A 16724-nucleotide genomic window follows, 5' to 3' on the forward strand; every position below is an offset into this window, starting at 1 on the left:
TAGATGAAATGTTTTATTTGTCCATTAAAAAAATTTACTGATTTGCTTATTATTGTTTTGAGAGTTCTTTATAAATTCTGGATACGAGTTCTTCATCAGTTACATGATTTGCAGATATGTTCTGTCAGTCTGTGCCTTGTTTTTTCTCATAACAATGTCTTCAAAAGAACAAAAGTTTTGTGCTTTTGGTGTCAAATCTAAGAAATCTTTGCCTAACCCAAGATCACAAAGTTTTTCCTCTTTTTCCTTCTAGAAAGTTTGTAGTTTTAGGTTTTACATTTATATCTGTGATCCATTTGAATTAATTTTTGTATATAATGCCAAACTGTGATGAAAGTTATTTTTTGCATATGGATATCCAATTGTTCAGTACCATTTGTTGAAAGACTGAATTGCCTTTTATCTTTGTTGAAAATCAATTGTCTGTGTATGTGTGGGTCTATTCCTGGACCTTCTATTCTGTTCCATTGATCTTTGTGCTAGTACGGCATAGTCTTGATTAGTATAGATTTATGATACATCTTGAAATCAAGTAGTGTTAGCCCTCCAACTTCTTTTTCAAAGTTTGGGCTATTCTAGGACCTTTGTAACTTTGTATGGATTTTACAACTAGTTTATCTGTTTTTACAAAGGAGTTTGATGGGATTTTGGTTGAGATTGCATTAAATCTATTAAATCAATTTGGGGAGAATTGACATCATAACAATATCACATCTTCCAACCCATGAACAGATATATCTCTCTCCATATTTAGGTCTTTAGTTTCTCTCCACAATGTTGTGTACAGATCTCTCACGTTTTTTACTAGATTTATCCATAAGAATTATATATTTTTTGATGCTACTGTGTTTTTAATTTCAATTTCTGATTGTTTGTTACTAGTATATAGAAATACAATTGATTTTTGTATATTGAACTTGTATTTTGCAACCTCCCTAAATTCACTTACTTTAATAGCTTTCTTTTTTGTAGATTTCATCAAATTTTTCACACACATAATTATGTCATCTATGAATAAAGATAGTTTTACTTCTTTCTTTTCAACCTGGATACCTTCTTTTTCTTTTTTTTTTTTGCCTGATTGCCCTGGCTGGAACCTCTTGTACAATATTGAAGAGAAATAGTAAGAGTAGATACCCTTGTCTTGTTTCTGATCTTAGAGGGAATCCCATCTTGTTTTTAAACCCTCCTTTAGAATGTCTTTTTCAGAATGTCATATTACTTTGTATTCTCTAGTCTCTGATTGCTGCATCAGCTGATTTCCATGTGAGGTTTGCTTCTTTGTGTTTGTTTTTTCTTTAAATCCTGAATTTAAGTCCTGTGTGTCTCAGATTGTGGAAGCATCTCTACTGTGTAGTTGCTCATTTGCTTCTGCTGTGTGTGGTCCTATTTCATTCTTTAGTTCTGAGCCTTATTTATGATGAAGTGCCAGCTTGGGGTCCTTGCACTACATGTGTAGGGTGAATTTAGACTCCACATCTGTGAATGGTATAGGTCTAGAGTCTGATTTTCTTCAGGGTTACTTCTTCCATCTCTAGGTCCAATACAGTGTTTGCTTTTTTCTCAGTTAGTGAGCTTAGTGTTTCTATATCCTGTTTCATGTATAGAGTAGTCCTTTGTGTTTCTCGAATTTATACCCAGTTCCAACTTGTTGTGGGCTTGGCACAGGGCCTATGGCCTAGACTCCTCTGCAACTCCTAGGCATTAATGCATCTGTCTGATTCAGATATTCCTATTTATCACTTGGCTTCAACTTTGGACTACGGTAATAGCCTTTTAAGTGGGCTCCCCAAGTTCCACTCTTATACCCCTAATAATCCATTCCCAACATAGTCATCATTTATTTTAGATTTTAGTGCCTATGTTGTCAGCTTCCTCTGGCACCATTTCTACTGTCTAGTTACTCTGGCTTTTAATTTTTCCTAGGGCCCTGGTCTCCCACTCACCTCACGGCCTTTGTACTTGCTGTTCCCTCTGTCGGGAATGTTCTTCGCCACCACTACTCCTTCCCTTGTCATTGCCTGCTCATCTTTGGTATCGTATCTCATTATCACTTCCTGAGAGAAGTCTTTCTTGACTCTTCAGATTGGTTTAGGTTTCCCTGTCCCTGTGTATCTCATAGCATCCGGAGCTTTATTTTCATGGTATTTATCACAACGTCTCACTAGAATATAATCTGTCTGACGGTAGGGACTTTGTCTTGCTCAACACTGTTATTTCCAGTGAAATAGTACAAGTAGACATTCAAAAAATATTTAAGTGGATGAATATATTTGAGCAATTTCCTGCATTTGACTGTAAGCTATGAGAGGGAAGGACATTTTATTTTGTTTATTAGAGTATTTCCCAGTGCCTAGTACAGAATCTGGTGTGTTAGAGGTGCTCAGTAAATATTTGGTGACTGACTGAATGAATGAATGAATGAGATTAAGTGGTTTTAAATAAGGGTGGAAGCCAGACTGGGGTCAATTAATAAAGAATTTTATTTGCAATGCTGAGGAGTTTTAATTTTAGACTTTGGGGGGTTTTAAGCAGGAGAGTGACATAAGCAGGCTTACATTCAATTTAGAAGGATCGCTTCAGCAATTACATAGAGGATGGTTGGAACATTATAAAGCTATTGCTGTAATCCAAAGAAGAGGTTAAGTACTGATATAAGGTAGTTGGAATGGAGAAGATAAATTCAAAAGAATTTAAAAATGTTAGGTGTGATTAGATTAAGATGGGGGAATAAAGGGAAGAATCTAGCATCACTTCCTGGGTTTCTTGTTTGGGAGACTGAGTAACACCTCCCACCTAAAGTAAGCATTGTAAGAAGAGCAGGTTGGGGAGTGGATGAATTTAACTGGGAACATGTTAATTTTTTTTAACTTGGAAAATTTGGATATAATTTTATTGATTGTTGGTAGATTTAGTTGGAGTATGGATATTCTTTTTATCTCTCACACATACTTAATCCTTTATATGTAAATATACAAAACCCACCCCCCTGCCCTTAATTTTTCGAAAATGATTTGCGTTAAGCAATTATTTTTACTAGAAACATCTTCAGTTTGAGTTTCTTGTACATTCAGGTGGAGAGGTACGTTAGGTAACATGGAGCTCAGTTGAGAAGGTCTATTTCTGTACTATTCCTTACAATTTCAATTAAAACAAGCTGACAGTTTTGACTTTTTGTATCTGAGACTGTTGCAGCATGTTTGTCTCCAGTCCCTGCAAAGTAGTTTTGGATTTTTTTCCCTTTGTTTTTGTCCTTCCTCTTTATTTTGCTCTTGCTAGATAGACTCAAGGACTTCCTACCTTCTGACTCCTGCATTTTTCCCATGTCCACATACATTTTTCTCTCCCCTTTGTTTTTGTCAAAGATCATTTAATTGTTTTATTTAGGGTTCCTTTTTATCAAAGCTATATGTGTACGTAGTTTATAAAATCAAATAGCTCAGTAAAGTTTGTTAAAAAAGAAAAAAGCACCTTTTCCCCTTTATTTCTCTTTACTCAGAGGCACTTGAGCTTTTTCAGTTAACACTTTTTGATATTTATCTCCATTTCTCTAAATAACATGCTCGTAATGCTATTTTTGTACCATCAGTTGTAAGATGCACCGTTATTCTATATGCTACTGAAAAAAGAGAAATAGGCCCATGGTGGGTAGTCTATGAGACCCTATAGAGCTGGGAACTACATGAGAATGTAAATGAGAACTAAACCTACCACACACAAAGGGACAGCAAGTCTCAACCCCAGCGTTGTGGAGGAGGGGTAAAAACTTTCTTGGGAATTTGAACTGGTTCTCAGTCTGAATTCGTTCTATCTCTGTGATATAAAAATCTCAAGCAGGGACTTTAATTAAATATTGTTTCAGGTTGGTAGTGTCGTATGTACTTGGAAGAAACAAATAACAATTGTAAAATGTCACTGATTGTGTCTGAATTTCAGAGATATTAAAATACGAAATAAAAAGGCATGTTGAATCAGGTAAATGTGGTACCATGTGCCAGACACTGTTCTTCGAGGTGCTAGAGATACAGCTGTGAACAAAACCAACATCCCTGTCCTATGGAGCTTACCTTCTGGGGAGGGGACTGTTGAGATAAAGTAAAAATACATATGGTGTGCCGGGTGTTGCAGATACGCAAATAAGATGATGACTAAACATTGACCATCGGATTTAGCAGTTTGGAAGATATTGCTGATCTTGACAGGAGGAGAAGCTTCCTTAGAAAAATCAGGAAGCAAAAGCTTAAGGGGTGATCCTGAAAGAGAAAGGAAAGGAATTTGGAGACAGTGAACATAGCTTCTTCTAGGAGTTTTGCTGTCATGGAGAACAGAGAAATGGGTACATAGCTAGCTAGAGGGGGAATTGGGGTTAAGAGTTGGCCTTTTAAAATAGGAGAAATAATTATACACTTGAAACTAATATGTTATGTCAATTATACCTCAATAAAAAAGTAAAAATGGGAGAAATAAGAGTGTGTTTATTTTTTTTTAATTTAAAATTTATTGTTTTTATTGTTCATTACAAAAAAACCCAAAACAGTCTCCAGCTATATGGTAAGTCACTTTTAAAATCCAAACAACTTTGCTGTTTTTATATGAAAAGGTAATTTTGCAGTAGTTGTCAGGAAAGTTGAATACAGTAACAAAGTATTTGGGCAGCAGATACCAAAGAAATCCTGTATGGTTTACACAGTTGTTCAGGCAAACACAAGAAAACTGTGGTTCAGTTTCTATGAACTATCAAAAGGATGAAGACAAAATTGATCAGGTTTTGAATGGCAGCTTTTCAACATAATGAAGACACATAAACAGACAAAATACATCTTCTCATTCTAAAACATTTCTTTTTAGTCTATACGTACTTTGAATAATCTTGTATTAAGTTTTGCTGCAACTTTCAATGTTCAAAGTAAATCTATCCTGGTGAAGCTCCTAAGCAGTCAGCAGCAGCAATAGGGGCATAATGCAGTCCTTTCACTGCTATTTCCAGGTTCTATAAAATCCCAGTGCCATTGCCAGCAAACACTGAGGCTGCAAGATAGCGAATTGTCTCAAGCTTGTTGGATTCCATTAGTGTTTTTAAAGATGCAGTTTCAGTGTCAATTTTATTACTGTTCTCTGAAATAATACTTTTGATTTTGGTATCCTTTCTGGTAAATTCTGTGGTTGCTTCCATAAGTTTCTTTTCTTGATCTGTAAACGTATCTGTTACTCTGCTCTTTTCTAGGTTGTTGTCCAGTTTATTATCTGCTCTGATTCAACTAGTTTCATTTATCAGTTGATGTTTACCTTGTTCTAATTCAATTTTCATTTTCTCATTCTCTGCCCTCAGATTTGCAAATTCACTTTTCTCTAGGATGACCATATCTTTTCTGATGGCGTCCAAATGAGCCATTAGCTGTTGTACTGTTATTTCCTGTTGAGCTTGAGTGACCATCCCCTTATAGATAGTATCCAAGGTGACATTTGATGAACTGGTTAATGCTGATATAATTGTTTCTGCTTGTGCTTTGTTAAATCCATGAGTTTCCAAGTCCCGAACCAATGCATGGTTATCAAAAGTTAATTTCCTTTGTTCTAAAGGAGTTATGTTCACTCTCCTCATGTCAAATCCTTCCTTGGTTGTGGTGGTTAAGAAGTCTCTCCACAAGGCCAGCGAGAAATGCCCACAGGGGATTAAAACCCGGCAGTCCCCGCTGCTTTCAGATAGCGGGAGACACCAAGCCCTGCGACCCCACATATCCTCAGTTTTCCCAAGAGGGTGTTTGAATAATGCTGAGGGCAAGATCCAGTAGAGAGGGAAAGAAACAGTGGTGATGCAGAAGTGAGAATGGGTAATGGCTGGGCAACAGGGTTTGGGATTTGGTATCCAAGTGGAGGCATTGGCCTCAGACAGGAGCAGTCAGTTCATCGACAGAAATGACCAGGAGGAAAGACAAGGCAAATGGAAACCGATGCTGGGAGTGGGGACAATTGCTTCCTGTTTCACTGAGAAAATGGAAGGAAAGACGGCAGCTGAGAGTGAAGGTGGAGGAGAGGTATTGATGGCTTGAGAAGAGAGGAAATGACATGAAATGGACCTATAAGGGAGTGGGAGCATGAATGGATAAGGCAAAAGTTGTAGGACTGTCATGCTGAGGTAAGAGACCATTTGAAGTTACTGATTGTGACTTTTAAATGAGACTTTAGTATGGGTGTGTGTATGTGTGTTTCTTTTCAAAGCCATGTTTAGCTGCACGGTGCAGGCATTGCATAGAGAGACAGTTGTATTTTTTATTTTTAACATGCTTTTTAGGGAAAAATTTAAATATACAGAAGTACATGTATATATTACACAGCTTTAACATATATTAACTAATAGCAGATCTTGTTTTATCTTTACCCTGACGCACATCCACCCTTCCATATTATTATTATTTTTTTTTTTTATTGGGGGGATATTAGGGAACAGTGTATTTCTCCAGGGCCCATCAGCTCCAAGTCATTCTCCTTCAATCTAGTTGTGGAGGGCACAGCTCAGCTCCAAGTCCAATTGACATTTTCAATCTTTAGTTGCAGGGGGCGCAGCCCACCATCCCATGCGGGAATCGAACCAGCAACCTTGTTGTTGAGAGCTCGCGCTCTAACCATCTGAGCCATCTGGCTGCCCCCCCTGCCATATTATTTTGAAGCAGTCCCAGACATCATATTTTATGCATAAATATTTCATATTTTATCTCTAAGCGATATGGATGCTTACCAAAAAATGCCATTACCATACCAAAAATTTTTTAGCAATTCCTTAATATAAAATATCCTATCAGTTTTCAAATTTCCAGTTGTCCCTTTAATTCCCTAAAGGGTTTAGTTGTTTGACAGGGAGTTGTGTTTTGCCAGGAAAGCATAATGAAGTGAGGGAGGGGGCAAGAGTGTAATGATGGACCTTGAACTGTAAGCTAAGGTGGGAAATGAGGACATCAGAGGGATCAATGGCTTGTCAGTCCTGCTGGGGTCAAAGTCTTGTTGGAGTTGGGGTGCCAAAGATAGGAAGTGGTGATTGGTGAGTGGGGTGCAGATGAAGTAGAGATTGTGAAGGGACTACAGTTACTGTATTGACAAGTTCTAGGGTACTGACTAAGAGAGTGTGTGACTAATTTAGGGTGGAAGACAAATCATTGCATACAAGGAAGTCAAGGAACTGAGAGGTCTGAGTATCACAACAGTAAGCGAGGTTCCCATTGAAATCACCTGGAATTATGGCAGCCCAGTGAGGTAGTAACGCAAATCTCTGAGGCTTGAGAAGTGACCCAGGCATATCCAGATGAATGTAACAAAGAGGAGTGGAGGAGGTGGTGGTATGATCTAGCAGAGCTTTTTAGGAAGGAACAGAGGGGAATAATCTGGAAGCAGAAATGAAGTATAGGTGAGTACCTATCTCTTTTACCCCCAGGCCCAGTTGTATAAGTGGGAGCGAAAACTACTGATAGGACTGTGTAGAGAGCAGTGGCCTCAAAGCAATTAGATTTTAATTAGAGCAAAAAGGTGGAGGGATCATTCAGACAAGTTGAAGATACAGGGGATTTCGCTGATAAGTCTTAGAGGATATAGTGGAAAGATTTCAGGAACTGAGGAGTGGGAGAGGGAGGCAATTCATGGATACACTTAGCCATATGGGGATGAGAGTTTGGAGGATTTGGAATGACCCCAGAGTCCTGGGGTTTCTGGGACAAAGAGGGATAGAGATAATAATGAGATTAGTCGTGGTGTCTCAGTGCAAATTGTAGTGTAAGCAGATGAGTGATAGAGGTACTGGCAGAAGCTGCAGAGAAAAGGGGTTCCTTTACTCCTGCCAGTATGCTATAGAGGCTGCAGGAAAGGCAGAGGCACGGGAGCCCGTTTCTCGCTCTCTTCTGGAGTCCAAGTGGTCTGCAGTAAAATGCTGTTAATCCAGCTATTCAAAAACTAGAATTCCCTGTTCTATTCCCAGTTGTTTACCTGCCCTGCCTCTATTTTCTCCCCTTTCTTCCTGCAAACTTAGAGTAGAACATCTAGACGTGTTCAGTACCCTACTCTTAAATATCTTAAATATCCTGGAAACTGGTCAATGATGCTGTTATTAGCTTGCTGGGGAAATGACAGCAAATTACAATAAGGTATTGGGGAGGCTTAGCTTTAGGATTGGAAAGGGAAGAGGTTTCAGGGAGAGCTGGCTTTAGATTCGTTAAATATTAAATATGGCCAAGGACATAGAGGAGTTAGAAGAGGGAAAGAGTTTGACCTGTGTCTTGGGAGGCGAGAGTCAAGTATTGTTTGGAAGGCGGGAACCTGCCCAAGGACCTGTGTCCTGACAGGTTCTGAAAGAGCTGTTGCTGGATGGGAGACTCAGCTCTTGCTAGATGCATGTATTTCATGGAATATTTACTAGAACCTACTATGTGTCAGGCACTTGGCCAGATCTCACAATATCATGTTGAGCAACTAGACAGGTTCCTGCTTACATGGGTTTTACAATCTAGCAGGAAAGACAAACAAGTTATAATTTAATGTAAATGATATGATAGGAGTAGTGAGGGTTCTTTGGAAGCCTGTAGTGAAAGCATTGAATTCGTCTCAGACGGTGGGAGGGGAAGAGTGCAGGTTCTGGAGTTAGTGACATTTGAACAGAGATCAGAAAGTTGAGTTGGAGTTAGCCAGGCAAAGAGAACAGGGAGGAGAGTTACATGTCCAGCAGCCACCCAAAGTTAGTTTTGTTGTTGGCCTGATGGGACTTTTGAATGAGGAAGGATGATTTAGGTAGTTGTGGATTCTCTGTGGGAAGTGACCTTAACTTATTTCAAAATTTGTACAGGGCCTAAACTTTTTGCCCTCTGAGTAAGAGAGAACCTTTTTTTCTCCCTTTGCATGGCTCTCTGCTATCAGGACACAGAACCTAGACTAATATTTAAAATCAGCATTATTAGGGATTGAATAGACTTTTGCACACTGACCTCTTTTAGTTAACTTGGACGTGTGTGTGTGTGTGTGTGTGTGTGTGTATTACTCATTGTTCAAAGGATCATATACAAAACAACACATTTTATTCTTTAAAATTTCTTCTCAAACTGATTATGATTATATTTGATTTTTTCTTCTAAAAAATCAAACATTTGACAGTCTAGGAAAAAGTGAAAGAAGGTTAATTAAACTGCTGCTGAATAATTTAGGATATCTTAGTTATTTGGTAGCATAGAGTATTAAAGCTTTTTTTCCTTAAAATGTCTAGTTGGAAGTGCTTATACAATGGAGAAAGTAATTACATTTTCAGAGTGAGTTATCTTGACCTCAGACCTCTTTGTTCTTCCTATTCCAGAGTACCTTCTGCTATTCTGCTGGGGCCAATTAGTTCTTAGCTCAGCTGTTTCAGCTTCTCTACAGAAATTGAGCTTAAATTAACTATGTTTATAATCTGTGGACATCAGATTCCTTGTGTTCTTCTAAGAGCTAGAACATTAAATTCCCTGCCAGTGATCTAAAACACATTGAATGGTGTATCTTCAGATGCGAAAGATTTACTTTCTCTGAACTTAGATCATGGTGTTTAAAAATGAAGAGACCTCGGGGCGGCCAGTTAGCTCAGTTGGTTAGAGCATGATGCTCTTAACAACAAGGTTGATGGTTCAATCCCCACATGGGCCACCGTGAGCTGTGCCCTCCACAACTAGATTGAAACAACTATTTGACTTGGAGCTGATGGGACCTGGAAAAACACACTTAAAATAAATGAAAGTTTAAAAAAAAAAGTGAAGAGACCTTAGAAATAGCGGTTATTATCTCTTAGTGATGATGATTCTAGTTTTGCTGCACGTGTACACACATTTAAAAACACTACAAATTAGCGTTTTGTTGCAGAGGAGGTAGTATGACTCCATGTCTCAAATTACTTAGTTATTTAAAAATATTTGTAACATAAGTGAAATTACATGCTAGTAAGCAGCAAATCTTTTGTGTGTGTGTGTGTGTGTGTGTGTGTGTGTAAATAAAAGTGATTTCAAATAACACCTAGACTGGTATATAATTTGAAACACAATGATTGTCGCAGTGTAATTGTATACATGTTAAATCAATCATAAAAATATTTTTTACCATGTTCAAATCAAGTATGTCAGCCGGGGGAAGAAGAAGGAGCTAGGTGAGCATAACAATACTGTTTGATATTATTTGGTTGGTAATATAGAAAGGCAGGCAAAGTTTGACCTCCCAGCATTTCAGGCTAGGGTCTTCAGGCATGTTGTTGCCATTATCTGTTGATAAGGAACAAAACCACTCCAAACAGGATAAAACTCATGCTTCTGGGTGTTGACTGGGCTCAGCTAAGTGATTCTCGCATGAGTTGTGCCATGCACTTGTAATCACATGGGCCTGGAGTTATCTATCACAAAGGTTTCCGAACGAACTCACATGTCTGGCACTTGAGCAGGGAAGTCCAAATATCTAGTTGCTGGAATAGCTGGGGCTCCTTGAATCTCTCGCTCTATTTCTGTGTAGTTTCTCGAGCATAGGGGCTTCATGGTAGCCAGACTTCTTAAATGGAGGCTTAGGGCTCCAAAAGCACATGTATGGGGTAAGGGAGCCAGAAAAGAGCTATATTGTCTTTTATGACGTAAATTCAGAATCAGTGTCATTTAGGAGTGAGTCACTAAGGCCAACGCCTATTTGAAGTGAAGGGAACTAGAAGCCACCTCTTGCTGAGCAGTGTGTGAAGAATATGCAGACATACTTCAGTCACCTCAGTTTTCCCTTTGGCCACAAATTATTTACATTCCTCCTACTTGCAAAACATACTCAAGTCCCCCAGAGGCTTATCTAGTACAGCATCAGACTCAGGCTTGGGGTCCTCCAGAGCTTGTCATCTAAATCATATCCAGGTGCAGATAAGGCTATTCGCATGTGGTTCCTTGGGTATAGCTCCTTGAGTACCATTGCTTTCACTTTAAAGACCTGTAAACTAAGGATGTGCATTATCTCCTCCCTACCCAGCCCCAATATGCAACAGTGGGCAGGCATAAGATAACCACATTCCTGTTCAAAAATAAAGAAAAATGTAAGGAACACAATAGTCACTGGTCCAAAGCAATTCTGAAGTCCAACCGGGAACATATTACCAATTCTGTGATCAGCCCTACTGCCTAGGAACCATTCTGCACAGCTCTGAGTTTTGCCCTCTGAATTATTCTTTTCGATAAAATGTATCCAGTGTTTGCAGCTGAGTAATTTTCTTAACCTGTTTCCTGCTCATAGAGGTTTGAGTGTGTGGGGTGTCCCCAAAAGCCTCTTTGCATTTTGTACTGTCTCTGTCGTTTTTACTCCAAGATAATAGTGTTTCTGAACATAAAATTTCCCGTGAATCTTTTGGAGGGATTCACTCTGTGAGACAAAAGCCACACATTAGACACTAATATAAGGCCTTCTGCACCTCAGGCTCTGTAGAGGAGGAAAATGTTTTCCTCGACCTTTTAGGTACCTGGCTGGGTCTGAAAATTAAACTGACAAAAACAGAGGAGAAAGCATACAAATTAATATGTTTTATGTGACATGGAGCCTTCATAAGTAAATGAAGACCTGAAGAAATGTTTAAACCTGAGTACTTTTGTGCTGGGTTTGACGAAGAGTGGACAGTCATGAAGGAATTTGATAGGTTAAGGAGTATGAGGTGAGTATAAACTAGGGCAACTGAGCAAGGCCAGTTTGTGAGGATTCTTCTGTGTCCTTTGATCTTTGAGATAAGGATGCTCCGTTTCCCCTGTAGAGGGAGGGAGGAGGGCACCTCTCGCATGAAGGTTTTGTGACTTGCTTCAGGGGAGAAGGGCAGGGGAATGTCAGAGTGACCTTCCCGCTATGCCCTTTTCTCAAGCTCTTTCAGTTTAAAATATTCAGTATGCCAATGTGCTATATTTTGGGGTAGCATGTCCTGAACCCTACCAACTCCCTTTAAGGCTTTTGTGGGTCAATGCTTTTAAGATTCTTAGAAGGCCTTTTGTTTGAAAAGATCTATGAGGCACCACCTTAAATCTCTTTGGAGTCTAAACTGAGGGTAGGCAAACTGTGGCCACAGAGCTAAGATTTGTTTTTGCATTTGTGTTTAAAGGGTTGTAAAAACAAAACAAAACAAAACAAAACAAAAAACAATTTTCAACAGAGGTTGTATATGGCCCTCAAAACCTAAAATATTCATCTAACCCTTTTACAGAAAAAGTTTGCCAACCCTTAGTATAAACAAAAGTTTAATTTTTAGGCCATGTTTCCCTGACACTGCCTTGGATTTGATGTTTGCACAGAGGGTATTTCTTAATTTGAGAAACATTTGTTATATGGGGAAGCTGGGAATAAGAAACAGGTCTTTTTGGACCTAGTAAGTCCTTGTTATTTATATTCTGCTTGAAAATTATAGAATTCCTTTTTCTCATCTCTCTCTGCCTGCACTTTATGATACATAACTAAAACAAACAAACAGACAAACAACTAGTTGACACTTTTGACATTCTGCCTGGAAATCTTCCTACCCAAATCCATCATTTCATTAGTTATATTTTCTATTTTCCATATTACCGCAGGTGACAGCTTTGCTAAATTTTCCCATCATCTAGTAAGATTCTCCTTTCCTTCAGCTTCCAATGAACACTTTCCTCACTTTCTTTTAAGCCTAGGATCAGCAACCCTTTTCTGTCCAGGGCCAGATAGTAAATATTTTAGGCTTTTTGGGCCATATGATCTCGGGCACACCTGTTCAACTCTGCTTTTCTAGTGAGAAAGTAGCCTCAGACAATATGTAAATGAATGGGTGTGGCTGTGTTCTAATAAAACTTTATTTACAAAAACAGGAAGCAGGTTGAAATTTACCAATAGATTATAACTGGCTGTTTTATTTATTTTTTATTTTTTAAAAGATTTATTAAAATATAGCTAACATACAATATTATATTACTTTCAGGGGTACACCATAGTTATTCAACATTTATATACCTAAAGAAGTGATCACCATGATAAGTCCAGCAACTGTCTGACACTGTACCACGCTATCACAATATTATTGACTGTATTCCCTATGCTGTACATTACATCCCCATGACTTACTTGTTTTATATCTGGAAATTTGAACCTCTTATTCCCCTTAATCTTTCTTTCCTCTTTTTTAATTTTTCAATTACAGTTGACATTCAATATTTTATGTTAATTTCAAGTATACAGTATATTTGTTAGACATTTGTATAATTTTTTTTTTAAGATAAGTATCTTTTTTTTTTTTTTGTAAGATTTTATTGGGGAAGGGGAACAGGACTTTTTTGGGGAACAGTGTGTACTTCCAGGCCTTTTTTCCAAGTCAAGTTGTTGTCGTTTCAATCTTAGTTGTGGAGGGTGCCGTTCAGCTTCAAGTTGTCCTTTCAGTCTTCGTTGTGGAGGGCGCAGCTCAGCTCCAGGTCCAGTTGCCGTTACTAGTTGCAGGGGGCACAGCCCACCATCCCTTGCGGGAGTTGAACCAGCAACCTTGTGGTTGAGGACGTGCCCCAACCAACTGAGCCATCCGGGAGCTCAGCGGCAGCTCAGCGGCAGCTCAGCTCAAGGTGCGTGTTGAATATTAGTTGCAGGGGGCGCTGCCCACCATCCCTTGCGGGACTTGAGGAGTTGAACCGGCAATCTTGTGGTTGAGAGCCCACCACTGGCCCATGTGGGAATCGAACTGGCAGCCTTCGGAGTTAGGAGCATGGAGCTCTAACTGCCTGAGCCACCGGGCCGGCCCGACATTTGTATAATTTAAGAAATGATTCCCCTGACTAGTCTGGTACCCACCTGGAACTATTCATAGTTATTACCATATCATTGATTATATTCACTATGCTTTGCTTTATATCCCCATGACTGTTTTGTAACTACCAATTTGTATTTCTTCCTTCACTTTTTTCACCCTGTCCCTCAAACCCCCCCATCTATCATCCTGATAAATCTAGTACTTATCTGACACCATACGTAGTTATTACAATATTATTGACTATATTCCTTATGCTATACCCTACATCCCCAACTACTGTGTAACAACCAATTTGTATTTCTTAATCCCTTACCCTTTTTCACCCAACTCCGCCAACTCCCCTTCCATCTGGCAACCATCAAAATGTTCTCTGTATCTATGAGTTTGTTTCTGCTTCGTTTATTTTGTTGTTTAGATTCCACTTATAAGTGAAATCGTAAGACAATTGTTTTTCTCTGACTTACTACACTCAACACAAACCTTCTAGGTCATGTTGTTGTTGCAGATGGCAAGATTTCATTCTTTTTTTTATGGCTGGGTAATATTCCATTGTATATATGTACCACCTCTTCTTTCCATTCAATGGATGGCTAGGTTGTCTTCAGATCTTGGCTATTGTAAATAATGCTGCAATGAACATACATATACACATGTCCCCTTGAAGTAGCATTTTGGGTTTCTTCAGATTAATACCCAGAAGTGGGATTACTAGGTTCTTCTTTGTCTCTTGTTGCAGCCCTTGTTATAAAGTCTATTTTGTCTGGTATAAATATTGCTACCCCAGTTTTTTTTTTTTTTCCTTTTCACTTTCATGAAATATCTTTTCCCATCCCTTTAGTTTCAGTCTATATGTGTGTCTTTTGATCTGAAGTTAGTATCTTTTAGGTAACATATGTATGGGTCTTGTTTTCTTTTCTTTTTTTAAAAGGTTTTATTGGGGAAGGGGAACAGGACTTTATTGGAGAACAGTGTGTATTTCCAGGACTTTTTCCAAGTCAAGTTGTTGTCCTTTCAATCTTAGTTGTGGAGGGCACAGCTCAGCTCCAGGTCCAGTTGCCGTTGTTAGTTGCAGGGGGCACAGCCCACCATCCCTTGCGGGAGTCGAACCGGCAACCTTGTGGTTGAGAGGATGCGCTCCAACCAACTGAGCCGTCTGGGAGCTCAGCAGCAGCTCAGCTCAAGGTGCCGTGTTCAATCTTAGTTGCAGGGGGCAGAGCCCACCATCCCTTGCGGAAGTCGAGTTGAACCAGCAACCTTGTGGTTGAGAGCCCACTGGCCCATATGGGAATTGAACTGGCATCCTTCTATGTTAGGAGCATGGAGCTCCAACCACCTGAGCCACCAGGCTAGCCCGGGTCTTGTTTTCTTATCCATTCAGCCACCCTGTGTCTTGATTGGAGTAGTTAATCCATTTACATTGAAAGTAGTTTTTGATAGATATGTGGTTATTGCCATTTTATTATTTATATTTTTGATGGTTTTTTTGGTTTTTGTTTTTCATCTTGGCCCTCTAAGATATCCTTGTAATACTGGTTTGGTAGTGATGAACTCATTTAGCTTTTTCTTGTCTTGGGAGCTCTTTGTCTGTCCTTCAATTCTACATGATAGCTTTGCTGGGTCATCTTGTTTGTAGGTTCTTGCTTTTCATCACTTTGACTATTTTGTGCCAGTCCCTTCTGGCCTGCAAAGTTGAGAAATCAGTAGACAGTCTTATGGGAGCTCCCTTGTACATAACTACTTTTTTACTGCTTTTAAGATTCTTTCCTTGTCTTTAACATTTGTCATTTTAATTATGATGTGTTTTGGTGTGGGCCTCTTTGGGTTCATATTGTTTGGCACTCTCTGTGCTTCCTAGACTTGAATATCTATTTCCTTTGCCAGGTTAGGGAAGTTTTCCACCATTATTTCTTCAAATAGGTTTTCAATTCCTTGTTCCCTCTCTCCTTCTGGTACCCCAGTGATGCAAATGTTAGTGCACTTGATGTTGTCCCAGAGGCCCCTTAAAGTATCCTAAGTTTTTTGGATTGTTTTTTTCTTTTTGCTGTTCTGATTGGATGTTTTCTGTTAACCTTATCTTCTAAATCACTGATTCGATACTCTGCTTCATCTAATCTATTGATTTCCTCTAATGTATTCTTCATTTCAGTTATTGTATTCTCTATTTCTGACTGGTTCTTTTTAATGTTTTCTATCTCCATTTTTATGTTATCTCTTTGTTGAAGTTCTCCCTGAGATCATTGAGCATCCTTGAGCATCTTTTGAACTCTGTGTCTGGTAGATTGCTTGTCTCCATTTTGTTTCGTTCTTTTTCTGGAGCTTTGTGCTGTTCTTTCATTTGGGACATGTTTCTTTGTCTCCACATTTTGGATGCCTCCCTGTGTTTGTTTCTATGTATTAGGTAGGGCTGCTCTGCCTCCCAGTCTAGTAGAGTGGCCCTATCTAGTTGATGTCCTGTGGTGCCCAGTAGCTCAGTCTTCCTGGTCACGAGAGCTGGGTGCTCCAGGTGTGTCCCTTTGTATGGGTTGTGTGTGTCCTCCTGTTGTAATTGAGCTTTGGTTGCTGTTTGCACATCAGTGGAAGGGATTGACCTTTGGGCTGACTGGTTGTGAGGACTGGCGGTCACTACAGTGGAGGAGTTGTGGTGCATGAGCTAACCCTATAGAGCAGGATTCACTTTAGCAGGGCTTTGCCCAGTCTGCCTTTTGGGAGTGTCATCCTTGGAGGCAGCCAGGTGATGATCCAGCTCATTCCGAAGGTGGCCAAATTCAGCTGCAGCCTGCACCCTTCCCGGGGCTACCTGGCACGAGCTGCGAAAGCAATCTATAGATGGCTACCACCTGTGCTGTAGTTGGAGGTGCCTGGAGAGGCCATGCCACCAACCAAGAATGGCTGTTGCTAGTACTGGGCTTAGGGCTGCTCGGCCAGAGGTGTGCGACATGCCGAATCCAGATGCTGCTTGTTTGGG

At 39.5% G+C, this 16724-nt stretch overlaps 1 protein-coding gene and 1 pseudogene across 1 annotated transcript in view; one reads left to right on the forward strand and one right to left on the reverse strand.

Annotated features, from left to right (window-relative positions):
• The window catches only part of SPATS2 (spermatogenesis associated serine rich 2), a 102071-nt gene that overhangs the window by 18698 nt on the left and 66649 nt on the right, over window positions 1–16724 (forward strand). The window lies entirely within an intron of this gene.
• Window positions 4670–8882, reverse strand: LOC109443823 (coiled-coil domain-containing protein 90B, mitochondrial pseudogene; annotated as a pseudogene).

The sequence above is a fragment of the Rhinolophus sinicus genome, chromosome 1 (genome assembly GCF_057876585.1).
Source record: "Rhinolophus sinicus isolate RSI-liver-muscle chromosome 1, RSI-T2T, whole genome shotgun sequence".
Lineage (NCBI taxonomy): Eukaryota > Metazoa > Chordata > Mammalia > Chiroptera > Rhinolophidae > Rhinolophus > Rhinolophus sinicus.